The sequence below is a fragment of the Marmota flaviventris genome, chromosome 2 (assembly GCF_047511675.1).
Source record: "Marmota flaviventris isolate mMarFla1 chromosome 2, mMarFla1.hap1, whole genome shotgun sequence".
NCBI lineage: Eukaryota > Metazoa > Chordata > Mammalia > Rodentia > Sciuridae > Marmota > Marmota flaviventris.
Genome location: NC_092499.1, coordinates 45,948,478 through 45,975,595, shown reverse-complemented (window position 1 = coordinate 45,975,595; position 27,118 = coordinate 45,948,478). Strand labels below are relative to the sequence as shown.

The following is a 27,118-nucleotide window of genomic DNA, read 5'->3' as shown; positions in this document are numbered from 1 at the left end:
GCTCCTTTGCCCAACAAAACTGCTTGTAAATTTTACTCTGCTCCTTTGGCTGGGAAGGCTTCTTTGCTGGCTTTGCCATAACATGGGAAATACAGGAACCTAAATGCAAGCTGCTCCTTCCTGGAGGGACAATAGCAATATTATTTGCTATGGAGACTAGAGGCTGAATGAAACCTTAGCAAACTTTTCCATGGCAAGCTGAGTGCTCTCATGGAAGAGTCCCTTGGCAGCAACATAAACCTCTCAGAGTTTGATGGAAATAGGGGGAATAGGGAAGGAGAGGGTTCGTTTTACAAAAATGACACAGATCCCTCACATCTCAATCTAATTATACATCAAAACCAGAAAAGTGTGTGTGTGCACTATGAACAAGAAAAGACAAAGTACAAAACAATCTATATGCAAAATCAGAAGCAAAAGATGATGGAACAGTCATAGAAAAATTAACTCTCTTGAAGTAAATCTTGATATTTAGTACACAAAGAAAGCAAGAAAAATTCACAAAGTGAACCAGCTAATTGGAATCCTATAAAATTGAAAAGAAATTCCATATTCCATGGTCAGGTCATGTTCTAGAATGAAGGAGAAAGTCTAAAACTGAACTGGAATTCCATCTGAAAAGGAAAACAAAGAGTCTTCTATTGTTAAGTAGGTAGTAAAAAGAATAACCTGACTATGCTTGGAAAGAAACCACAGTGAGGATTTCAGAGAATAGAATAGGAGGGAGTAGGTGTCTTTAGGATCAAAAGGACTGAAAATATTGAGCTGGTTTCACTGGCCACAAATGAACAGGCATGAAATTTTCAAAACTTAACTTCAATGTCCAGTTCTTTTAGTTTTCACACAAGATGGCAGTCTAAGGTATTCATTTCTAGTCCTATTTAATCATGACTAGATATTACTAGAAATACAAAGGGGGAAAAAACAGGAAATTCTGTGACAAGACATTTTTCCTCTTTAGTCATTACTGCAAAACGATGTTCCAGTCAATGACGAAGCACAAATACAAAGGTGATCCCACAAGATTAGAGTGGAAGTGGAAAGTTCCTACCACCTAGCATTTTTACTGTACCTTTTTTATGTTTAGACATGTTTAGATTACACAAATACCACCATGTTATAATTGCCTACAGTATTCAGTATAGTATCAGGCTGTGCAGCTTTGTCTTCTAGGAGTAACAGGCTGCACCACTAATGTATAGCAGGCTGTACCATCCAGGTTTTTGATTTTTTTTTTTTTAAAGAGAGAGGAGAGAGATGGGGGGGAGAGAGAGAGGGGGGGGGGGAATTTTTTTTTTTTTTTAATATTTATTTATTTTTTTTTTAAGTTTTCGGCGGACACAACATCTGTGTTTGTATGTGGTGCTGAGGATCGAACCCGGGCCGCACACATGCCAGGAGAGCGCGCTACCGCTTGAGCCACATCCTCAGCCCAAGAGAGGGAATTTTTTTAATATTTATTTCTTTTAGTTATTGGCGGACACAACATCTTTGTTTGTATGTGGTGCTGAGGATTGAACCCAGGCCGCACGCATGCCAGGCGAGTGCGCTACCGCTTGAGCCACATCCCCAGCCACCATCCAGGTTTTGTTAAGTACACTCCATGATGTTTGAACAATGCTAAAATCATCTAATGATATATTTCTCAGAACTAATTGTTCACTGACACATGACTATACTAATTTCTCTCTGGTAACCAAAGCATTGCACTCTAGCCTTACTTTCCTTATTTGGGCTAACCTCCCAAGTACACCAGAACTCTTACATCTTTGGGTGAAAGTGGGGGAACCTAACACATTCCTTAAAATTCCACAAAATGGACATCAAAGTCCATCTTAGACCCATGACATTTCACGTGACAAGGTATAGACAACTCTTCATATGACTCCTCGTAGAACAGGATGGATTTTCTTTTCCCAGTTTGAGTTTATTGCTGATATTGTCTGGCCTGATTAGACTCTACATGATAACATGTGGATGACAAAAAATTAATGATGATTTTGAGAAAGTGAATAATGAAATAACTTCAAAGTCAACAAGAAGAGGAATAAGAACTTCTAGAGTGCAAAGAAAATGAAAGCACAGAACATGCAGTGCCTACTTCAAGTATGGCAAAGAAAGTGAGAGATTACCTTCCTATGCAGTAATGTACATTGATCTAAATTTTTCTCCTTGTGATATTCACCATGGGATAGTCCAAAAATATTCGATGATCATTATGATCACCAAAATGCAAGGTTAAGTGAATGCGTAGCATGTGGCTTCTGGTCCTAGTATACACCGGATAGCTGTTAGTCGACTATATCAAAACGGAATCTGTAGATTTATTTTATTTAGTGGAAGATGGTTGGTATAGAAAAATGTCAGACTGTGATGTAGTAACCAGCATATATTTGTTAATATTTAGTGGAGAGTGTTTAATATAATAAAAACAAATATATAAACAAAAAACTCATACATTTAAATGTAAAATATAAGGAAGGAATCTTCCTCTTATCTTTCACTTAATCACGTAGTATCTTTCACTTATATATACATGGCATCATGGATTGTAGAATGTCATATATTTATACATCAAAATGGAATGATGGAGCTGGGGTTATGGCTAAGTAATAGAGTGCTTACCTAGTATATGTGAGGTACTGGGTTTGATTCTCAGAACCACATGTAAATAAATAAAATAAAAGTCCATTGACAACAACAACAAAAAAATTAAAAGTGGAATGATATCTCAGCTTCTGTAGTGAGCATTCATTCATTCAACAAATGTTTACTGAGCACCAGCTATGTGCCAAGCTCTCTCTAGGATTGGGGGATACAGCAATAAACAATACAGGAAAAACTCTTGCCCTTATAAAGTCTGTATCTGATTTGGAGAGACAGGTAATAAACAAATAAGTAAATATGCAGGATTTCAGTTGACAATAAAGGTAATAGTGGAAAATACATCAGGGTAAGAAGGAGGATAGGATACGGCAGGGCATCAGAGTAAGAAGACATTTGGGTCTTTATACTGGGTAGTCAGAGAAATCCTACTGTAAGATACCATTTGATCAAGAGGCTCAAGAAAGAAAGAGAACATGGAAAGGGGGCAGTGGGAAGAACTCTAGAAGAGAGAAAGGTAACACAGAGGTCCTGAAGAAGGGTTACTCTGGCATATTTCAACAGCAAGGAGGCCAGTGAGCCAGAGGAGGACGGATAACTGAGACGGTATCAGGAAGTAAAGTCAGAGAAGAGAGGAGGTACAGGACAACCATAAGTCATCTTGGAGGCCACTGGACATCAGTCACCTGAACACAACTGTGTGTATACGTTGAACTGTGTATCCTTGACATTCAGGTGACATGAAATAAATTTTCTAATTTGAAAAATGTATTCTTTTTCCATGTTTTGAATAAATAAACCAACAAATAAGACAAATAAATCTCACTGATTTGAGTATGGCTGAGTTATTTTTAATTTAATTTTTGGAAACTAATTTTTAACCCATATACTGAAATTCCATTTGTGTGATAAGGGAGTGCAGATGGGCTCCTGGGGGATATGGAAATTAATCCCAGTTCTGCTGAAAGACCTTTGATAACTCATATGTTATTTTACCTCATGTGAATTTCTAGCAAGTGGGCATTCTTCAAAACTTTCTGATGAACATGTCTGTAGGGTATCAAAACAGATTGCTAAAGTTGGAATAAAGAAACTTGGGTTTTTCTCTAAGAGTACCCAACTTTTCTCAAGTTTCAACCATCAATCGTAGACCTACTATGTGGCTAAATATTTATATCAAGCCACCAATTTTAGCTACAGGTTATAGTTCTTACACATTAATAAATATGAAGCTTCTAGTGTTAATGTTTTACTTTCTGATATGTATTCCTGGTACAGGAATAATACATTCCCAGTTCAAAATTACTGAGAATGCTGGGACCATGAAACTTAAGTAACTGCTATGCACATTAACTTGGTATTCTTGCCAAACTTCCATAATTTTTACATCATGCATTGAAAGCAAATATTTGGATAAAATATTTAATTTATTTGAGAGAGAAACATAGATTATTGCTTGTTTCCCCATACATTCTCTCCTTTGTTTGAAACATTCTTCTTCCACTTTTGTTTAATTCCATTCTTCCCCTGCAATTCTTGGCTTTCTTCCAAGTGTGGGTTACTGGGTTTTCCTCTCAGAGGACCCCTCAACATCCTAGTCCTCTGCTATCATAGCATAAATTGCAATTGCCTACTTACTTATCTGTAACCAAAAGATTCTAAGAATCACTCTGTAGGACTTTTATTCTGCATCATTGTTTCCCGATGGCCAAAAAATTTGCTAACACATAGTAGGTGCTAAATAAGTATTCATTTAAATCAGTCTTGAAAGATCCAACTCTGAATAGGGAATTGAAGAAAAATATATGAATTCATAAAATCTTCTACTTACATTTAACAATTTAATTCATTTAATTCCACTGCAGAAGGCTGTTACCCTTTGAAATGGCCAGACAATTTAAAATGCTACATCGGGACTGTTAGAGAATTTCCATCCCATATGCCAGGGAAGCTAAGGAAACCAGTTTGTTCTGCATATGATTAGAAATATAAAAGTCTTGGGAATCACATTTCTTAAAGCTCATGCCAGCTTTTATTGTTGGTAGTTTTGTAAATGCATTGCATATCCTATGGTATTTGTGAAGTCTTCAAATACATGCAATATAAAAACCTTCTGCCAAGCACAATAACACACAACATAAGAAAAAAGGCCTGGCAATGTAAGTCAGTCCACAGAGGAATTCAAGATGGTAGCCTGCTCAATTCTTGCTACATATAATTAGGCTCTCATTTATGATCAAGGATGCAACTCAAGATTTATTGGTAGCTCATCCCCACCCCCCCCCCCCAAAAAAGACAAGACTTGAGGTATTAGGGCTACTTCAATTTTCCATACTGTCTGCATGGAAAACTTTAGAAGCAATGGTCCACATCAAATGTGGTGTGGGTGACAGTAAATGCAATTGTGTACAGATATTCATTTTTGAACACTGTATTCATATCTACATAACATAATTTATGGATAAGACTGTTGTTCATGAGATCATATTAAAAATGTTTAGGTATCATTTCCACCAACTGGCTTTTAGCAGTCCTTTACAGTTGAGTTATGAATGTTTACTTGTACACAAACATAAATTGTTCCTTTAAAGGGAGAAAATGAAAGGTAAAGAAAAAGGATGAACAAAGTGGAATAGGAAAAAAGACTCAGTTGGGAGTAATTGCCCTCCTTCAGCTTTCCCTTCAATTCATCTTTTCTGGCAAGGGTCACATTTTTTTCCCCATGTGTCAAGTCATATTTCTCATCAGGCTCCCTGGAACATGCATTTTTTTTAAAGAATCACATTTGTAATGAGACTCAATAAACCATATAAGAGGATGTAAGGCTTTTCCCCATTGCCATGTCCTTTCTTACTCCAGAGCAAAGAATAGCACAACATGGATTGCAGAGGGTCTGTGTCAGTGGGTTATACTGAACACACCACAGCTGCAGAATCCAAAGGTGTCATCCTATCTTTTCTGATCATTTATTGAGTAACTTCCACGTGTACAATGTTTTTCATACATTATCTCTAATTCTTAAAAGATAATGTTTACTATAGACATTATAAGTATTTTGTCTCTGAGTTAGTATGTGCCTCAACTGGCATGGAAATGCAAGGCATTTAAATATATATGTGGCTAAAATTACAGTATTACATTATGTACCCCAGCAAGTGTTGTTATAATTGTAAATATTGTTAAATGGCTCTGTAAATACCTCATTTATCTCTTTAGGAAGACAAAAGCAACTCCTTTTAGGTTTTTAATTTACATTTTTTTCTACCATGTCCATGATTTTATGGACATTACTGGCTCTATTCTGATAGCTGTGAAAAGTTTACAGAATATCAATCTTCAGAGAGCTTAATACATTCTATTATCTATTTATTTTTAAATTTTTGGTACCAGGGATTTAACCCAGGGGTATTTAACAACCAAGCCACATCACTAGCCCCCTTTCTATGTTTTATTTTGAAACAGGGTTTCACTAAATTGCTAGGGCCTTGCTAAGTTGCTGAGGCTGGCTTTGAACTTGTGATCCTCCTGCCTCCTGCCTAAGCTTCATGAGCTGCTGGGATGACAAGTGTATGCCGCCATGCCTGATTATATTATTTGAAGTAATTGTTTGGATTATAGCTCATGATAAAGATAGTGGTGCCCATAGTATAAAAAGGTGTAGTTGCTATGTAAGCAGCTGAGTTTGGAGTATGTTAGACTCCATGTCCCTGAAAGTTTCCATAATTTCTGGATGAGATGATCTTAATTCAATCAAGACCCCAGGGGCGGTGGCTCAATGTGCAGAACAGAAACTGACAAGAGGTAGATGCTTTTATGGGTTGGGGACAGCTCATGGTAAGTTATCAGAATAGTACTGAAAGATGACAATCAGGAAGCTGGGATCTTTTACCACCTGGAATTCCACAGATTTAAGGAAAGAGACTTTGAGATGGTAAATCAGTAAAGAGAAGAATTCAACAAGACATGTTGAAAAGGAAAACAACTGTACACTTGGTAAAAGGAATGAGGAAGACATAGAAAAGGAGCCAATATGGGGGGAATTCTTTAGAAAACAAAGATAGAACTTACCTTTGCAACCATTTTATTTGGACTAATGGAAAAAACACACATGATCTCACTTATATTCAGAATATTAGAAAGTTGATCTCAAAGAAGTCGAAAGTAAATGGTAGTTATGGAAAACACAGAGAGTAGGTGGGAGGGTGCCGTGGGGGAGAATTGGTCAATGAGCACTAAGTTACAGTTAGACAGGAGAAAGAAGCTCTAGTGTGGTACTATACTGTAGAGTGACTAGAGATAGTGATCATGTACTGTATACCTCAGAAAGCAAGAAAGGATTGTGAATATTTTACCATGAAGAAATGCTAGATTGAGGAGATACATATGTTTAACCTGATTTAAATATTATATAACATAAACACACATGAAAACATCATGCGGTATCCTACAAGTGTGTACAATATTTCTGTATCACTTAAAAATTCATGAAAACAAAGATGAAACGAAGACTCCTTTAGAAGTGAACACAGACCAGACGGCAGATCAGAACAGAGATCTTCATACTGCAGAACAGAACAGGAACTAAGTTTTAGTTAACAATTAAGATGATGATCAAAGGGGCAAGGTAGTGGAGCTCAGCAGCACTTGCCTAGCACGCCCAAGGCCTTGGGTCTGATCTTCAGCACCACAAATACATAAATATATATAAAAAAATTAAAATTAAAAAAGAGATGATTAGAAACCTCCATTTGAATGATTTAAATGTTAGGGAACTGATAGAAAGAAAAGCTCCTGGGGCTGGGGACGTGGCTCAAGCGGCAGCGCGCTCGCCTGGCGTGCGAGCGGCCCAGGTTCGATCCTCAGCACCACATATAAACAAAGATGTTGTGTCCGCCGAGAACTAAAAAAATAAATAAATATTAAAATTCTCTCTCTCGCAAAAAAAAAAAAAAGAAAGAAAAGCTCCTTCTCTACTGACAGAGGTAAGGAAGAAAAAGAGAGGAGAAAGATAAAGTGTTTTTAAAAAGAGAGAGGGTAAAAATGCACATAAATGAGAACTAAAGATCAGAAGCAGAAAACAAAAACTAAACCAAAAAGAATGAGTTTGGGTGGATTATCACCCCAATATTCCCACCACTCCTCGCATTCACTTGCTTTTGATTTAACAGACTTTTGGTATGTTCTTTCTGTGATATTAGAATATGCAAAAGCATTTTAATGCCATTGTAGATTTGGGAACCTATAAATAATATTTTATTTTCTTATACTACTCTTGTGATTGAATTTAATTTTTGGATGGGGAGTAACTGGATGAATTAGATGAAATAATGACACTTGAGCTCATTAGAGGATTTAGTTACTTGTTCCTTTCCTGAATAGTGAGATACTTTATATTTTAAAATATAAATGTGCTCTAGAGGAAGTTTCAGATACAGTTACCTCTGTTTTGTGAAGACTAACACCTAGCATGTGACAGTCCAAAACAGCAGTTAAACATGGACATCCTGAGCCTTGAAGGAGTGCCTCTGAGAGATTGCTTTTCTTCTTGGAGCTGCTGCAGGCTCTACCTGCTGCGGAGGTTCAGAAACAACTCAGGACTATTAACACCCCAGTCATGAACCTGAAATCTCAGCACAGGGGCTGTTTTCCCAGGCTCAAGAAACATGGATGCCGGAGGGGAGACCAATATAAAACAAGGAACAGAAAGAAACCAAATGGTAGTATTCATAAAGGCTGGTGAGAGAGAGTTTTAACAGGAAAGATGCAACATGTTGTGTTGCTGTTGTTGTTGCAATAAATATTTAGTAGAACATATTATTTTATAAAATAACTTTAGAGAAAATGGTAAACTTTTAGGAGAACAGCAGCTGTGGATTTCAAATTCACCTTCAAATACTATTGCCCCTCAGAGATAATAAATCAAGCTATTTATAGATTATGCAAAATACATATTGCCAAGCTACTAACCTTTTAGGTAACCATTATAAAGAGAGTTATAACTGCTTTTATTGTTAACTTCAGTCTTCAGACATCCTCTGCTTTACTTTTTATTTTTCCACACAAAGAAAATCTTCATTAAAATATTTCTAATTCTGATGATGGACAAATGGGATATGTTTAGCACATTACCTCTAATTCACATATAAGAATTATTTTTTAAGGAAACAAAGTACATATTGATATATCTTCTAGTAGCTCACATTAAATATCAGAATCACAAAATAATTTCTCAATGTAAATCAAAGAGAAAAATTTTTAAGCACCAAATGTATACTTTTACACATTTTAAATATCAAATGTGTATTTGATATTTTTATTTTTAAAATTATTCCTAATTAGCAAGGAAATGGCTCCATTCCTATGAAATATTTCAAGCCATTTTTGTTGAATATTCTTCAGGCCAAAGGACCTCATAGTGACCCTTCAACTCTTACTATGGCCTCCTATCCATGGTTTACATATAAACCTAGTCTAGATTTGTTACAAGTGAAACATTTTTGGAAATAATAGTCTACCCAAACCAAGAAATTCTGCTTGGTGTTACCTTGCCCACATAAATTTGCCTCAAAAAGTTCTAGCTCACAACTAAAAAGTTGAAAAAAGCTAATGTAACAAACATCCAGGTCGGACAAGAATCCCATCTCAAGAAGTCTGCCTAGTGTTTCTATGAATGAGGCCATCGTCCCCTTCAGCAATTCTTAAAGGAAATGACAGCATGGTCTCAGAAATGTGTCTTATGCTGGTCATGTTGGGTCATGCTCATGTCACTAAAAACATGACTGATTCACCTGTACCAACTTCTAGATGGTTCTGCTGCCCTGATTAGATGTGGAAAAGCAGGCTAAGGGTTTTCTCTAGTACCTTATCTTTTTTCTTTCTTTTTTTGTTCTTTTTTCTTTTCTTTCTTTCTTTTTTCTTTTTTCTTTTTTTTTTAGCACATAGAAACTACTTTTAAAAGGCAACCTAAAGGGAAATTTGTGTGGCTTTACATTTAGAGATACCCAAGCCTCCTACTAAAAATGCCACTACTTGCTATTCTTAATTATTTATTTAGCAGCGCTGGGGATTGAACCCAGGGCCTTTTACATGCAAGGCAAGCACTCTACCAACTGAGCTATATTCCCAGCCCACTACTTGCTATTTTTAAAGGCCCCCTTTTTTTTTTCACCCACTTCCTAGATTTTAAAAATAAACCTCCCTTATGTGGTACTGCATTTCTCAAAAGAAAAATCCCAACTCTGTAGATTTGATTGGTTATGTATGGCTCGGTGATTGCTGGACACCAAATTGTTAGGTGCCTTTCTAAAACTCCCTTCTGTTTTTGTCTTGTATATGGTACTATAACCCTGAAGCCTCAGTTTCATAAGAAATCAGTGAGGAAGGGCAGTAACAATGGGGAGAATGTAAGAGAAATGCAATGAACCCTTGATTCCTTTATTTTCTTCTATTCAGACTCCGGAAGACAGAAGCAAAACAGACATTGGAGTTGGGCAGAGGAAAAAGAAACAGAGAGTAGACATTCTTCCTTGTATGCCTCACTGTGAGAAGGCTGTCTGAAATAAACAGAAGTCGTGAGAAAGCCAGAGAAGTGAAAAAGCAAGAATCCACACAGCAGGACTATCCACAAGTTTGAGAGTGCAGGGTACTATTTAGCCCACGCATATTGCTACTAATATTGGAGGGAAGTGCATCATTAATAACCGATTAAAAGGTCTCTGTTATAATTGGTTAAAAGCCTGCCCCAGGAGTAAATACCAGGTTTCAGTAAATCCAGAGGCACAGTCCAATCAAAAGCCATGCTGAAACAGCTTCATGTGGTCACTGGCCACAGGTTACTGAGGATTTACCTGGCCTTTAAGTGTGCTGCAGCTCTCAAGCCATCTCAGATCATTTCTCTCTCTCCTCCCTTGGCTGGGGTACTATAACGAAGCTGTATGTTTAAGCACTGTGGGAATATGGGGGTCTACATATGTTTTATCCTCTTCCTTTTAAAAAATGTTTAAAGCTTGAAATTCATAAGGATTTGAAGGGTATTCACAAAAAAAAGGTAGTATACTAACAGCTATCAAATTTAGTCTTCAATTTTGCTGGGGACCAATGTATAGAATCAAATTAAAAGGGTCCTAATAATCTCTGAGTTCTGATTCTGGAAATGAATAAAGTTTGGACATTGTGCTCTTTTTGATAATATTTTTCAGGGAAGTTAAATGTCTAAGTAAATTTTGACTGTATGCATATAGTCACTTGTTCAAAGTTTTTCCTACAGTGTCAATGACTTGCTCCTATAATTTTTCTTGTGTGATTACACAAATTCTTTAACCCATCACAGCAGTCTCTTTCTACATGTGTATGTATAATATTAATTTTTCAATTATTAAATTAGAAAAACAGGCATCCCCATGTTTTAAATAATAGTAGAGCAACAACCAGCTTTTATTGCATAAGAATGTTTCTCATCCTTGAAATTTTACAATTCAAAATGAATCTCCCTCAGAGGCTGGATCTATATAGGTACATATTTGCACCCAGTCCCCTTACCAGCTTCTCTGGGGCTCCCCAGCAGAAACATCGTTATTCCAGCTTCACAGCCCCATCAGAAATCTGGGAAGCAACTTGTTTTTAGACACCCAGGCTCCAAACACAAGCCCTCAGACAGAAACTGGATGATGCACAAGTCACTTCCTTCCCACGGGGTCATCTGAGGAAGGCCTGGCCTACTCTGTGGTCTCACACAACAGTGCTAGGCACATGGACAAAGTGGAAATATGCAATATTTGCAGCACACATAATACCACTGATGAAACTGTTGCTTCAGTGGTAGGTGTTCTACTAAGGCTCTTTGGGAAGCACTCCATCCTCCTGGTGCTTGTTGAGGTGCTGAGGCCTGTTCTGAGCCCCTGCAAGGAGCTGGGCTGTAGAGAGTGCAGAGGGACAGAGTGCTCCACGGACACAATATAATTTGGAGCTATTACAATGTATTGTATGTAGGACACTACTGTGAGGCTCTTAATATGCAGAATTTTGCATAGTATGAATGCTAATCATTTTTACGATGATGCTATTCATATAATATGTAATACTTGCTAAACAAAATTATGAAACATAATTACTGCTCAGACACAGTTGCTGCTTTCAGTCCTCCAAAACCCAGTCATTTAAAATTGTGTTTTCTTTAAATAAATGGCAACAATCCCCGCTAAAGACTATGTGCCTAGATAATTTCCTTTTCAAAAAAAGGAGCCTTTTTATCTTTAGTGAGTGACAAAACATCCTTTATGAAAGGTTTATAACTCAGCCATTTAAATTCGCTTCAGGCTGAAATTTGGCATGCAACTTCTCATCCTGGGAGCACAGTTTTTATTTTACTAAATTTCAGTGAAATTGGTTTGGCTGCTTTTTAGTCACAGGGAAGCAAAGGGGCTAGCTCCTCCCTCTGTTTTCAGCTGTATCTCGACAGAGCCTTAATTCCATACCATCTCTCTGCCTCTCACACCAAGCTGAGGTAAAGCAAAGCACGCCTGGAAAGACGCACACGTGTTCTCATGTACACAATGTGTGAGTGGACAAACACACACAGAAAGATCGGTGAGAAAGTTCCCTTTCATTCTGCCTCTAGTTGAGCTGAAGAGCAAATCTACCGTTTCGATGTCACAAAGCGATGCCCTTGTATTGCTCCCCAAGGAGCAGCACATAGACAAGACAATTTCTTCCCTCTGGCAAGAGTATAAATTAGGAGAGCGAAAAAAGAATGAAAAACTATGAGAGGAAACAGCACTTTGCCACAATACCTCCCCTGGTTTTCAGGAAGTATTTAAAGAGGTCTAGCCAGCTTCATCAACTTGTGAGGGGGTGAAAGAAAGCAAATACACGAAACAACCACAAAAACCGGAATTGCATTTCAATTTGCCATCAAAATGATTATGAGAAGTTTCCTGGGAAGTGTAAACTGACTTGTCAAATGAAAGAAAAACAGAGCAGCTGATGATTTTTGAGCACAGAGCTCCTGCAGTGAGAATATAACTTTAATTGTAGAGCGCCCCTGCTCAGATCAACATTCCTTACATGGAATTTTTAAAACAAACAAAATGCATACCCTGAGTGCTGAAATACCATAAATCAAGGTTAAGGGACAGTGTAGTTCTAACAAATATAGTGACAGGTTAAGATCAAGGGATGCCTTGACATTCTCCGCAAAAAGGTCAATCTAACTGGTCTGCAATGTAAAAATGAAGAGCCTGCCATCATTGCCATGGCGAAAGGTCAGACACCAGCCGATTGGTGATAGAATTATCAAATTAACCAATCGATGTGTGTGAGTAATAGATGTAAGCAATCCTCTGGGAGGGCCACAGGGCAAATGCCAGCTCATCAATAACACACTGCCGTGGACAGGAAGCTCCTTGCTTCAATCCATGTCCCTTCCATTACCAAGAGGAGCCAAACCATGTCCAATGAAGATCCTATTTACATATTACATTCTAAAAGGGATGAAAGGCCACTGCTTTAAATATTAGTCTTTCACTGAAATCTACAAATCTGTGCAGAATAATTACCATCCTGGGTAGAAAAGAGAACAAGTGACTTTCCTCTTTGCACGAGAGAAACGTTCATGTTCCTTAAGTAAATGAAAAGAAGGGTCTCTTCTACCAGCTCTTAGCAGATTCTGGCCCAGATTCCATTAGTAAAAGCATAGAAACTGTGACAGATACAGGTATATAAATCACATGCTTGATTGTGTGCCAACTTCTGCATTGTTTAAATTTTTTTTTTTAAAGATGCACCTATTACCACGGCGACATTAAAATCTTTCGGAGGTATTATCACAGTGGGGGTGTTAAGAGTTCTTACTGCTAATTAGGGATTCACTCTCCATCGATATGTGAGCGTAAGTCCTATTAATGTTAATGGGGTTACACGTCTGTATTGAAGGCAGCATAGATCCTTAAGTGGGTGTGATTATCACTCTGCCTGTGAACATCTCTGAGTGTTTGCGTAGCACTTTGATTATAGGACTTTCTTGACATGAACCCAAGAAAAACTCAAATTTTGGCCTAGTTGACCCAGTTCCATTAATTTTGGCAAAAAAAAAAAAAAAAAAACAGCAAATGGCTTAAATCATTTCAATATATTTGAATGAAAAAAATTGGTCAAGAGCTTGGATGTTTGGTCTATATCCAAACATTTGGATGTGTGCACATCTGAGCAGAGATAATTAACACACACACACACGGACACACACACACAGACACACAGACACACACACACACACACTCATCTGCCCTTTCAGTCATAAATTATAATATGTAAATACTACCAAGGCTTTTGTCTTATAAATTAACATGCTTAGCCATTTACTTCCACAAGCAATACTTAGAGGCTTAAAAATAAAATATTATAATTGAAGAAAAATATATCACTGCTTTTACTAATAAACATCTTTCTCATTCTTTGAAGGTGACCCAGAAAAACTCAGGATAAATAAAGGTTAAAATTTTTGCTATTATGATTCTAAAGCTGAGATAATCTACTACAGTAGACATGAGCCCTATTTGATTATTTAGAGCGTTTAAAAATCTAAAAAAAAAATTAAATTAATTTCCTCAGTTATATTGGCCACATGTGGCTAGTGGCCACCATATGAAACTGTGCAAAGCAGAATGTTTCCACCATCGCAGAAAGTTCTACTGGACAACACCATCTGAAGGCCTTCACAGCCTTGACCCATGAAGGACCAGAATGAACTGTTCTGAGATTTGGAAGCCTGGGTCTGAATCTTGGCTTTTTTAACCCCCAGTGCAATGCTGAATCAGTTATTCTCTTTTCCATATAGTCACTGAGGAAAAAAGAAAGAAAAAACTTTAAATGTTTATCTCTTATAGTAAACACAGTTAAAGGTCTGGCCTTGAAAATGTCAGAGATGCCTTCTCTGTAGCCAATTTCTTTTAAATTTGGCTTCTAAATTATTTGATCACAATAACTTTTCCCCAAATATTTAGTCACTAATCTGTGTCTTGCACTTGAAATCATGGTAGAGTTGAGAAATCTGCATTGAAGTTACAAGCTACATTAAGCTAATGGACAAAAAGCAGCAGCAGCTGCTGCTGCTTTAGGGAAGAACTGTATTTATGCCTTGTGGTCTAGGGGTTTAAGCACTTTGGGTCAGCTCTAACTGGTCTCCTAGAATAAATATGCTTTAGGGCCGCTGGACCTGGTAGTTCTACTGGCAGCAGCATCTGAGGCTCTCTAGAAGAAGAGCTTGCTCCTGGACATGAATTCATTCTCTGCCAGGTGCAGAAAGCAAACAGGGAGGTAAACAAACACAAAAGGACTGATTTGTTCCAGTGCAGCACAGGGTGTTAGAATGGCTGTGTACATTGTATGTGTGTGCCACTGAGCCTTTCTTCCTGCCTTCAAAGGCTCCAAGTTCATGTGCATGCCCTTCCATTTTATCAGTATTAAAAATGACATGACAACCACCGGGGTCTGGTTGCAGAAGCTGTAAGTAAGCTGTCACCCTTCCCCAAAACTCCATGGAAATATGGAATATCTAACCATTTTTGAACAAGCTCGAGGTTCTAGATTAATGAACAGCATTAACAAGCCACTGATGTGAGGAAGTACAACCCACTTACAATGTCACTGTATTCTGTTCAGTGGATCCTGGAGAAAAATTAAGAGGCAATGATAAGATGGAAAAAAAAAAAGGAAATATAACTGGTTTTTAGGTGGTGGTTTCAAATGGCATGTAAATGCTTAGCAATATTCTCTCCAACTGTCATTAGATAATTATTTAGTACTATAAAACAGAAAAGCTAAGAAAAATGGATCAGGCAAATAATGGGTTCAAAATGTATAGGTACCATGTCTCCCTATTTAATATGAGATTGTTTACCTGTCCATGAAACAATCGTACACAGGGTAAGTTGCTGTCTTCAGTGATGCTAAGACACAAAATCTATAAACTCTTATTACTCTAACTTTGCCTTGCACAAAGGCAACTTCTTTCCTTGATGAAAAAGGTCCTACCTTATGAATACAGTAAAGTGAAGCCCCCAAACAGCAACAAGGCTCACCATATTTCAGGGAAAACAATGCATTTCTAATTAAAACTCTTCCACAGCAACCTTTGGCCACAACATTCCTGAAACCTACCAAGAATTCTAGATTCGAGTAGATGAAAAATCAATAAAAAGCAGATCAACAATGCTGAGGTATTGAATTGGACCTACATGTTCTGTTTGAATCTCTGACTCATAAAACAGTATTACAAAACAAGCATGTACCACTCAGCAGGAAACTCGACAATCTAATCATCTCCCCCTATTCTGAAGCTAGCCAATTTATAATATGTTCTGGAGGTTACTCTTCTTGCACTTGAAATAGTGGCATTCATATCTGCCAAAATGTAACACAAAGTATTGTGTTTCAACTAAGAGAAAAAGGACTAATAAGGAATAATAAACGGTTTTATTGCAGCATAACCAATTTAATCACCATCACATTTTTTAAGTATTAAAATATAAGTTTTCATTCTTTTAAAGTAGAGAGGTAGATGCTACATTTTAGTAGTCTGGCTTTTGTTGATATATTTCTTTTCTCCATTATGGGAATAGATGGTTTTTATTGAATAACTTTGTGCTCTTTTTTTAAAAAAAAAAAATATATATATATATACATATATATATACACACACACACATATATACACATATATATACATATACACACACATATATATATGACTTTGTTATTAGCTATTGATATATAAAATGTTTTATATATATAATATGAATTCATTCTCTCTCTCTCTCTCTCTCTCTCTCTCTCTCTCTCTATATATATATATATATATATATATATATATATATAACATTTTCTATATCAATACAGCCTCTGGCTTCAATGAAATCCATCGAAGTCACAGGATTCTATCAAAATCCCTCTGATACAGGCATATTCCTATATTTAGTACAATAGTTATTGTTTGCTATATGTTAGTAGGAAGTTTTCTATCATGGAAACAAAAGCCTTAAAAAAAGGTAATTCAAAAGAGTAGAAATTGCATGTAGATTATTTGTGCTTCAACTGTCAATTTACTTAAATACAAGTTCACTAAAATGAAAGAAAATAAAATTTAATTCTAGTCCACTTCTTTAATGTACATCAAGTACTTATGAAAGTGAAAAAGAACAAAACCCTCTTTGGCACTAAATATCATAGGGGTGTTCAACATTAAATTTAGCACTTTATTATCACAGTCAAGCAGGTTGAGAGCTTCCTGCTATAGCAATCAGGCAGAGCGGTGCCATTTTTAGCTTGCATGCTTCGTAACGTGAGCATCTCTGAAAGGCACAGCAAAATCACTGCCCATGTTCACACTTCCTGCACATGCTGGTGTTTTACACTTTCATACAGTGCCTCAATATGGAACATGCTCCTTCCACACATACAGCACCACTGGGTGAGAATGTAAACTAAAACTAAAGCACATTTCTCCAGTGCTGCCAGCTCTGTGCACACCTAGAATTGTGCCAGCAAGACGGCAGGGAAGCTCTCTGCTTGGCTTTCTAGCCCAGGATGATGTCCAACTTATAGGCATAAAAGGGCACAAGTATTCCCATCTGTAGAACTAACATTCCTGTTTAGTAAAACCCCCCAATGCCCTCAGCCGGTTTTAAGAATTTTATGAATCTACTGAGGGAAATATTTTTTACATTATGATATTTATTTATTTACATTTTTTAACTTACTTTATTTACTTATTGGCAGTACTGGGAATTGAACTAAGAGATGCTTTACTACTGAGTTACATCCCAAGACCTTTTCTTTTTTAATTTTGAGACAGGGGTCTTGCTAAGTTGCTTAGAGCCTTGCTATGTTGCTGAGGCTGGCCTCAAACTTGCAAATCTCCTACCTCAGCCTCCTGAGTAGCTGGGATTATAAGGCATGTGCCATCATGCCTGGCTTTTTGTTGTTGTTGTTTGTTTGTTTTTGTGAAATCTGTATTTATTACTGCATAATAGATTTTCTGGCTTTGCTTTTAGCTGACAGCTACTAATTGTACGTATTTGTGAGACATGGTATAATATTTCAATATATGCATACATTGTGTCATGATCTAATTAGGGTACTCAGCATATCCATCACCTCAAATACTTATCATGCCTGTGGTGAGAACATTCAAAATACTCTTTAGTTATTTTGAAATATACAAATGGGAAATGCTAGTTTTTAATATATTCTGACAGAAGAAATACCTCTTTCCAAATGTATGTTCTCTTTCTGGGTTGCCTTGGTCCCTAAAGCCAGATTTTAGAGGAATTCATTGAGAAATTAACAACCTCCTTCTTAAACTAATTTGGGAGCACTTATACAGCTTTATTATGTCATGTGAGGAATTTGAGACTATGGGCTATGTATGGGGTTGAGATCCAGAAATAGAGGGTGTGATGAGAGAGGGACAGATAGAATGGCAATCTGCACTGGTCACTTGATTCCTGTAGGTTATGATCCAATAATGCTCCCAGGTACTCAAAGTGGGCATTAGGAAGAATTCTGAGCACAGTACAGAATGGAATCATGCAATCTGGTTCTTCAGTGTATTTGCACAATGAAACACGTCAGGGGTAGGATTTAGAGTAAGGAACCCTGGATAAGTAGCCAAGACATCTGCAGATTATCCTTGTGCTGGTTTTCCTCCTAATGCTGTTAGTTCCTTCTCTCCTGCCCAGACTCCTCTCTCCCCATGTGGCCTCTGAGGGTTAGAATATACCAAGACCAAGTTCTGCACCCTTGGCTCCTTTCTCTTTCCTATGTGTTCTCCATGAGTTTAAATAGCCTCCTCATAGCAATCATTTTTAAATGTCTCTCCAAACCAAACTGCTCCTCTGATCTCCATACTCAAGCTTCCCATGCCTCAGTGACATCTCCTTTTGGATGTCTCCAGGAATCTCAAACTTATATCTCAAATGGTCATTTCTTAAAAAATAAACTTTATGTTTTTATAGCAATTTTATATTCCCAGCACATATGAACAGGAAGTACAAAAGTTCAGTTCCCATACATTCCCACTACCAACATTCGCCACCAGAAAGGAACATTTGTTAAAATCAATGAAATTTTACTGACACACGGTTATCATCCAAAGTCCATAGTTTACATTAGGGTTCATTCTTGGTGTTGCACAATCAATGTGTCTTGACAAGTGTATAATGACACATAACTACCAGTATAGTATCATACAGAGTATTTTCTCTGCCTTAAAATTCCTCCATGATTCTCCTATTCATTACCCCTTCTCTAATCACCTGCAACCCACTGATCTTTTTATTATTTCTAAAGTTTTGCCTTTTCCAGAATTTCATAGAGTTGGAATCATGCAATCAGAGAATTTCATGTAGCCCTTTCAGATTGCCTTCTAATACTTAGTAATATGCATTAAAGTTTTTTCATATACTTTTCATCTCTTTTATTTCTTTTTAAGCATTGAGTAATATTCCATTGTTTGGGTGTACCATAGTTTATCCATTCACCTGCTAAAGGACATCTTGGTTGCTTCCATGTCTTAACAATTAAAAATAAAGCTGCTATAGACACCTGCATGTGGGTTTTTGTATAGTTACAGATTTTTTTTTAACTTCTTTGGGTTAAACATCAAGGAGTACAAATGCTAGCTCATATGGTAAGAGCATGTTTAGTTTTATAAGGAACTGCTAAATGCTTTCCAAATTAGCTTCTAAATAGCCTGTCTGATCCTCGTACTGTGAGCTACCCTCCTTCCCTTCTTCTCCAATCAAGTAAATAAATGCACATTTTCTAGGATGACGTCCATGGTGCTACACAATGGTTCCCAATCTTTTATCCCCCTCTACTTCAGTATTCCATCCACAAGCTGAGATTCACTGTAACATTACTTTTCAGACACAAATAGCTACCTGTGTCTGTGTTTGGCCAAAGCTTTCTATTCCTATCAGATCCTCCTCCCTTGTTCCTTCATGCAGCAAAAGCTCTCTCTGCCCAGTCTTCATGTCTCTCTGGAAATGCAACCTGTTTTCCTTAGTCCTCTCCCTCCCTCAACCAGATGGATGTCCTCTCTTGTTCCATGCACAGGGCACTTGGAATCTTTCTTACAGCATTGTTTTTTCTTCTGCATTTGAATTATTGTTCTTTTTCCTGGGAAACCTATAACTCATCTTCAAAATCCTTGTATTACCCTAACAGTGGCTCACATATATAGATGTTTAATAAATATTTGTTGAAACAAATTCATTCATTCAATGAATGTGTGCTTGTAGACATAGGGGATACAATATAGAATAGGACTGGGAAGTCCCAGCTCTAGCTGGGGAGAAAGATGGGGAGAGATAACCAATAAACAATATTAAAATCCACATAATGATACATCATATGCCAACAAATGCTATGTAAAGCAAAATAGAAAAAGGGTGAGGAGAAATGCTGGGCCCAGGGGCTGCTTTAGGCGTGGCTAGGAAAGGTCTTTGCTGAGACAACATTTGGACAAAAACTTGTGCAATTGAGGAGGCAAACATACAGCTTTCAGCAGAGGGAATTTCAGAAGGTAGAGATGGCAAGGACACAGACCCTGAGCCAGGAATGGGCTTGGTAGTTTGAGGACACAACATGGGTTTGTAGAAAATGCCTTCAGGGTAACAATGAGAACCAGATCACACAGATCCTTAAACTTGAGAGATACAAATAACTGTATCAGGGATTATTACTCAATAAGTCCATGGTTAAATTATGAGCACTGTTTGGGAGCCAAAGATATTTAAATGTAATGCTTGAGTTGTTGTTGTGGTGGTGGTGGTGGTGCTGTGTGTGTGTTTAGTAGCAGTGTAAAAAAAATGTGAATTTCTACCTTTAATTTTATAAGAAATTTCAAATGGGAAATTACTTCTCACTCATGTTTTCTATAAAAGGCTTACTTTGCTGACTTTAAGATATAAAATAGAGGTTTCTTGCTTATGGGCGAGCTGTTTTCCAAATACTGGAAAAGGTGACTCCAAAAAAAAAAAAATAGGCATGATTCAATAATAGGATATCTTAGAGAAAATTCTCAGTACACTCATATTTTAAGTCTTTTTAAAAATGACTATAATTTGCTCTAGCAAAGATATTTAAATATTTCCCTCTAGCCAATTGTAAATCTCACTTCTAATCTCAAAGCTCCTGTAATCAAGTCCCCGGTAGTTTAAATAAAGCCTCCATTTGGGATTAAACTGCTATTGATATACACACTTATTTCTGATTTTATGTGATATATGGGTGAGTATGTCTGAAATGCTTATCAAATAATCATAATTAAAATGTATAATTTCAGAAAGATGATCCACTAATTTTAACTATTATGCCTGGGACTTGGTTAAGGGAATGAAGAAATATGAAACAAAAATTTAAGTGGGCAATCACATTATGAAACACTATCTGCTGTGCATATTAAGAAAAGGAATGAGAACTCTTTTTTTTTTTTTTTGTGGTGCTGGGGATTGAACCCAGGGCCTTGTGCATGTGAGGCAAGCACTCTACCAACTGAGCTACATCCCCAGCCCCAAGGAATGAGAACTCTTACTTCTAGAGAAAAAGCAAAGTTTATTCTTTAATTTCTCTGGCCTCGAATTCTGGAAAACTCTCCTGTTTTGAATAAATGGAACCTTCTCTTCCTTTCTCAGATGGAAGAAATTTTTCAATGTGTACCAATTATTTTAGACTCCTCCTAGGCAATATTGGAAAGAGTTTGACTTTTCTTCACCTCTTCAAATTTAACCACTGGAATAAACACCTCAAAACAGATTCATCTGAGAGCATAAACAAACCAAGCATGAAGGCTCCCAACAGGAGGCCAAAGCGGATTGAAAACTGCTGAACAGTATCAGGAAAGTGATATTCTTTGTCTCTATTCTTTCCAGTGAAATGTCTACTGAGTTTGGTCTGGACTGATGAGGTAACTAATACCTTGAAAGTTTAAAGGTTTGGGTGGGGGAAAATTGTACTGCAAGAGTGGGGGAGTCAAGAGTTCTGTCTGAAGAGGGGCGGTGACCATCAGCGGTCAGCAGGGCCTCACGGCACGCTGGGACACAGTGCTGGGTTGCTAGGGTGTACTCTGACTGAGGAGACCAGTCAGCTTCAATATGTAGTCAGTAAAGACGACTTCAGAGTTTCAGAAGTGAAAACTTGGGAGATAATGATGCCCACTTCTTATTATAGAATCCGAATTGCTGCTCAGAGTTTAATGTATCTGCAACTGACTGGCAAGACCAGTTTCAAACCCCCCTCTCCTTCCTGTGAGTCCAGAGCTGCTTCTGGTTAAATACATGCTATGACTATTTGATTAGACACCCATAGCTTTTATGGTAACTTGGTAACAGTCTATTTGGCAAGTCTTAGGGGTAGCTAAAAAGGCAAGAGCATACTCAGGATTGAGATGAGCTGAAGAAGAGTTAAGAGACAACTGAAGAGGCTGGGGAGAAGGAGCCATTATTAAGCAGAATTTGGGGCACAATTGGAAAGTGCCATTCACAATGAGCAGATATTAGACTGTTTCTATTTTTGTCCACAGAAAGACTTGTGTCTGTACCAGAACAGTAGCACGTCCACCTATACCTTGTGAAAAGTTGAAAAATATTTTCCTTCCTCAGGTAAAAGTTTTTGACATTAGTATAATATTGCATAACTTGAACAACTATGTAGTAGACCCAATTGCTCTGCCTCAGGTTGTTTTCCAGAGCATAAATGAGACTACAATTCACATACCTGCCCTACACTCTTTCTTCCTCATATACACAATCAGAACATGGGATACCAGGCAGCCACTCACATTCATATACTATTACCCATTACACGTGGTACTCCTGTTCACTACACAACTTGAACATCTGTATGTGGCAATCCTCCTTGGGATAGAGAGGAAAGAACTGAGAGGAAATGTAAACCCAAGTATGCTTTATGGATTTAAATAAATTCTAACATGGAAAAAAACTAAACAGATCTTAGGAAAAAAAATTCAAATTTAAAACTAAATGATTGTTGACATTTTGTATGTTCCGATTTTTATGGCACAAAACATACATAGAAAATTGAGCATTTTAAATATTCCAAGTGCTCTCTTTTAAAATTAAATGATTGAAATAAAAGCTTCATTTCTAAATGCTAATATCAGTCACAAGAAATGAAATTATTCTCTGTGAAGATGGGCAGGTGGGGAGGGTCACTAATTCCAGAGCTCTGAATTTTGCTCAAGTATGTAGATCCAAAGTTTTCAGAAGTTTACTTTCGGCTGAGAATATCAGTGGCTATGTTTGTGATGGGATGGGTTCTGAGCAATCTTCCCAGTGATTACTCAAGTGTGGAGCATAAATTATTACCCCAGGCAAGCACCGACTTAAATGAAGTAGTTTTCTGAAAGTAGAATGTGATTAAACTATGCATTTCATTCAAAACACCTCCTGTTTAGCCAATCTTTGCTGCTCCCGGTGTCTCATCTGGGGGAAGATGGATTCTTGGTGATAATTTGGAATGCTGCAGAATTTTACACAAAAATGAGGAATCCATAAGAGATTCTCATCACAGACCCAGAAGGAAAACGGTCTATACATGAGAGAGCTGGGATGAGTCTTTGGATTTTATTTTCTAGCTTTGTGTTTATGCCTATTTACCTCTCCCGTGGTATTATTTACTAACCCTGCAGATAAATCAGTTCTATTTACCCCAAACTGGGAGGTCCCATCTTCATAATGAAATATTTTTCCCTTCTCATAAACAGATGACTGAAGCTCCAGATGAGCTGGGCTACCTCCCTTTAGGATGTATCAGGGTCCAGGTCTCAAGTGACAGAATGGTGATAATCCCTCTCACCTTGATCTGTGTCTTGCTCTACAGTTCAGGAGTCCCTGGATTACATCTGTTTCTTTCAGTATGCCAGACTGCAAATTCAGCAGAGAGATCTCTGGAAGGAGGACCTCTGCATCCATCTAAACTTTTAGGAACAATGTACCCTTCTGTTGAGGATGGTTTATTGACCAGGCATTTGGGGCAAACTTGAATGTGGTAGGGGTGATTGCTTTAAAATCTAGAACATCCTACATATTATCTATTTTCCACATGTATTCACGGAGGTGTGAGGTTTTTATAAAAGCATTTGTTTGAGAACCCACTCTCCATATGTAATTATTCTTTCAATCTTTCTGGTTATTTTACCTTTAGGTCAGACATCTGGCTGTTACTGAGTGTTCCCTATTTGTCAAACTTTGCAAAAGGTGCTAAGAGAAGGAAGAGCTGTATCTGGATCTCTATCTGGTCATGAGGTGGTGCACCAAAGACAAAGACCAAAACAAACACAGATTACTATTCATCCACCAAATACATAGCAGCTATGGGTCAGACACTAATCTAGCCCCTGGGAAGTGATGAACAAGGTCCCCAAACTCACAGTTACTCAGTTCTCTCTCCCCACTGTTGCCCCTGCACCCAAATGACACTTTTACATGTGTTCTTGTCTGACTATCCCATTTAAAACTACAACTCTCCATCCAGGATAATTCCCATATCGCTTTATTTTCTTCCATAGAATTTATTGCCTTCAAACATACCATATGATCCCCCTCCCTTTTAAAAAATTTCTAATATCCCTTATCAAACTCCAAGTTCCATGATAGCAAAACTTTCGACTGTTGTGTTCACTGCTGTACTCCCAGCAGCAAGAAAAAGTGCCTGGCAAACAGCAGGCATTTAATATTTGTTGAATGAATATATACCATAAAAAATACCTAGTGGAACTAGAAAAAATATATATACAAAGCTATAGAAATATAAAACCCTTCTAAAAGGATATTTAGGGGGAAGGACAAATAGGGGTACTGTTGGAGAGAATACTCAGAAAGCTGTCACTGGCCAACAAAGGGTCAGTTTCTCTTTTTGATGAAGAAAAGGTAGAAAGCTGTTCAAAAGAGGTGCTGGGTTCAAGTGATAGCATGGTGACAGTGCATGCAAGTTGTCAGACAGTTCCCTTTAGTGGTCTCCCAATCCTGCAGTCACTTTTCTAATGGAGAAGCTGCTTAAGCACTTGTGACATGACTAGTCACCCAGTATCATGATCCTCCATCATTTGCCATCAGTTAGGGACCTGCTGTGACAGGGTTTTGTATGTGCAGTGCATGACCATTCTGACCTAGCCTTCAGAACCTAATAGAACCCAGGTCTGTGTGTGTATTCACTAGTTTTTCCACGGGCCAGGGGAGAGGTCAGGTGTACTTTATGGTTCTCTCACTAAAGATAGATACAAAAAATAATAATTCTGGAGCTCAGTGTTAAGAGCACTTAAGAGCATATGAGGGCTGGGATTGTGGCTCAGTGGTAGAGAACTTGCCTAGAATGTTGTGAGTCACTAGGATTGATTCTCAGCACCACATACAAATAAATAAATAAAATAAAAAATTTCATCAGCAACTAATAAAAATATTTTAAAAAAGAGCATGTGAGGCATGGAGTTCAGTTCTCAGTACCACATAAAAATATATAAATAAAGGTATTGTGTCCAACTACAACTAAAAGTATTTTAAAAAGTAAGTCTGTAAATATGTTGTCCTAGTAAAATAGCATCCTTGATTTTCTCTTCACACAGAACAAAACAAAGCCCACAGGTGGAGATTTAGGCAGTCACTGCCTGTTCTCAGCAGCTGAAAGTGTCCTGTAGAACTGACAACCCGAATGCTTAGCGGAGCCACTCCAGATGGAGTCATTTTGTGTTATACACACACACACACACACACACACACACATATAGTTCATTTCTAAACTATACCAATGCCTCATACTCTTTGCATAGCCGAATGTCATGTTTTAGCCCAAACTGACTATTGACCAATTATTACCCAGCAACTTCCTGTTGTTAAAGCACGAAAGGAGACCACATAGTCAACAGATTTGAGATAAATTTCTGTGCCTCAGGTCCTCCTCGGCCTTCCACAACAATGTTGCAAAACAAACATTCTAATCCAGCATTGAACCTGTTCTTAGTGTTTGACTACCTTCTTCTAAAATGATTTGTATATTTACCAAAATGATTTAGTTACATAATTGACGTATGTAAAATTTTTAACAATTACCAAAACCAATGTTTAGTTCCAGCCACGTGAGAGAGAAATCAAAAAAAAAAAAAAAAAGTAAAGGTAGAGTAGGTAGAGGGGACAGAGAGGGACCAGCACTGTCAGGGCAGGAAGGAGGAGGACCTGGGGGGTCATGTATGAAAGAAGAACAACAAGCTAGGAAAGAGAGACGGAAGGAAGGCTTTGAGGTAGAGGTCAGGTGAGTGCACCAGCCTCTTTAGTACTCTTAAAATTAGGATTAGAGTGTTATCTGTCCTCAGCCCCCCTCTGAAAAGCCACCCCAGTATCTTCACAGCTCTTCAACCGCTCTGATCTCCCTAAAGGATCACAGTACTGGGGAGAAATTTTTCCGTGTTCTATAGTTACAGTGGCCAAAGTATCATGATCCCACAGGCTATAGGAACAAAGCTGAGGGTTACATATGACCCTTTAGTCAGGGATTTCCCTAAAAACTCATTGAACCAAAACATGTAAATGATACACAAAGCATTTAGAGGCTCTTCACTTATCTTAAGGTATTAAATGTGAACATTTATCTGAACATCTTATAATTTGTTTTTTTCAAAACAGAAAAAGACCTGCTTAATTCTAGAGGAGACTCAATAACTTTTACTTCCAGCCTTTGAAAATATACTTGAAGGACCTTTCATTTTCGGGGAAGTCTTTACAACCTTTATTATTTGTAAGGTTGCACAGTTATCGTTTTTTATTTTTTTAACTTGCTTCTGAGTTCATGGATTTTCCACCGCCTGCTTTCAAAAGCGGTCTTCATTTGTTGTGCTAATTTGCATATTCATTAGACCTTTCTTACCTACACTGGCATCCTTTATTTCTAAAATTTCTTTTCCTACCATTTTATAAGGCATCTTATCAATGAACTCATCATGTTTGTTAAAATACGCCCATGGGAATACAAAACAAACAAACAGTCTTCCCCCCCAATTCTGCAGCAACCCCCCCTTTTAAATCACTGAAACACTCATCCTGGTGAAATTCTTTTATGCATTTCTCAATGTGGCCCTTTGATCACTGGTTCTTTGTTTATTTCCTTCTGTGATATTTTTTTCAGAGATTCTTGCTAAGTACAAATTAGAACAGGAATCTGAACCTCTTGCATAATGTTGTAAAATAAATAAATAACAGAATTGTATTTAAATAAACTAGTCAAATCCATGTCAGTAAATGATCTAATTAATTACTCCTTGGGGGCTATGTTATATGTTTGCTTTCCTCTTAGAGAGGTGAAGAAAGTGAAAATAAATTTCCAGCTGTTAATGGGGTAAATTCTGTAATGGATAAGGGTCAAAGGAACCAGCTCTAATTTGTATCACATTTGTTTTTAGGCATTTAATTTACTCTGTTTCTTTAACCCTATTTGAATGTGCCTTAACAGTT

At 37.5% G+C, this 27,118-nt stretch overlaps 1 protein-coding gene and 1 non-coding gene across 5 annotated transcripts in view; both read right to left on the bottom strand.

Annotated features, from left to right (window-relative positions):
- Nucleotides 1-27,118, bottom strand: part of Npas3 (neuronal PAS domain protein 3) — an 830,624-nt gene that overhangs the window by 287,222 nt on the left and 516,284 nt on the right. The window lies entirely within an intron of this gene.
- On the bottom strand, nt 21,095-21,168 carry Trnav-cac (transfer RNA valine (anticodon CAC)). The gene has a single exon. It is a non-coding gene; the product is annotated as a tRNA-Val (tRNA).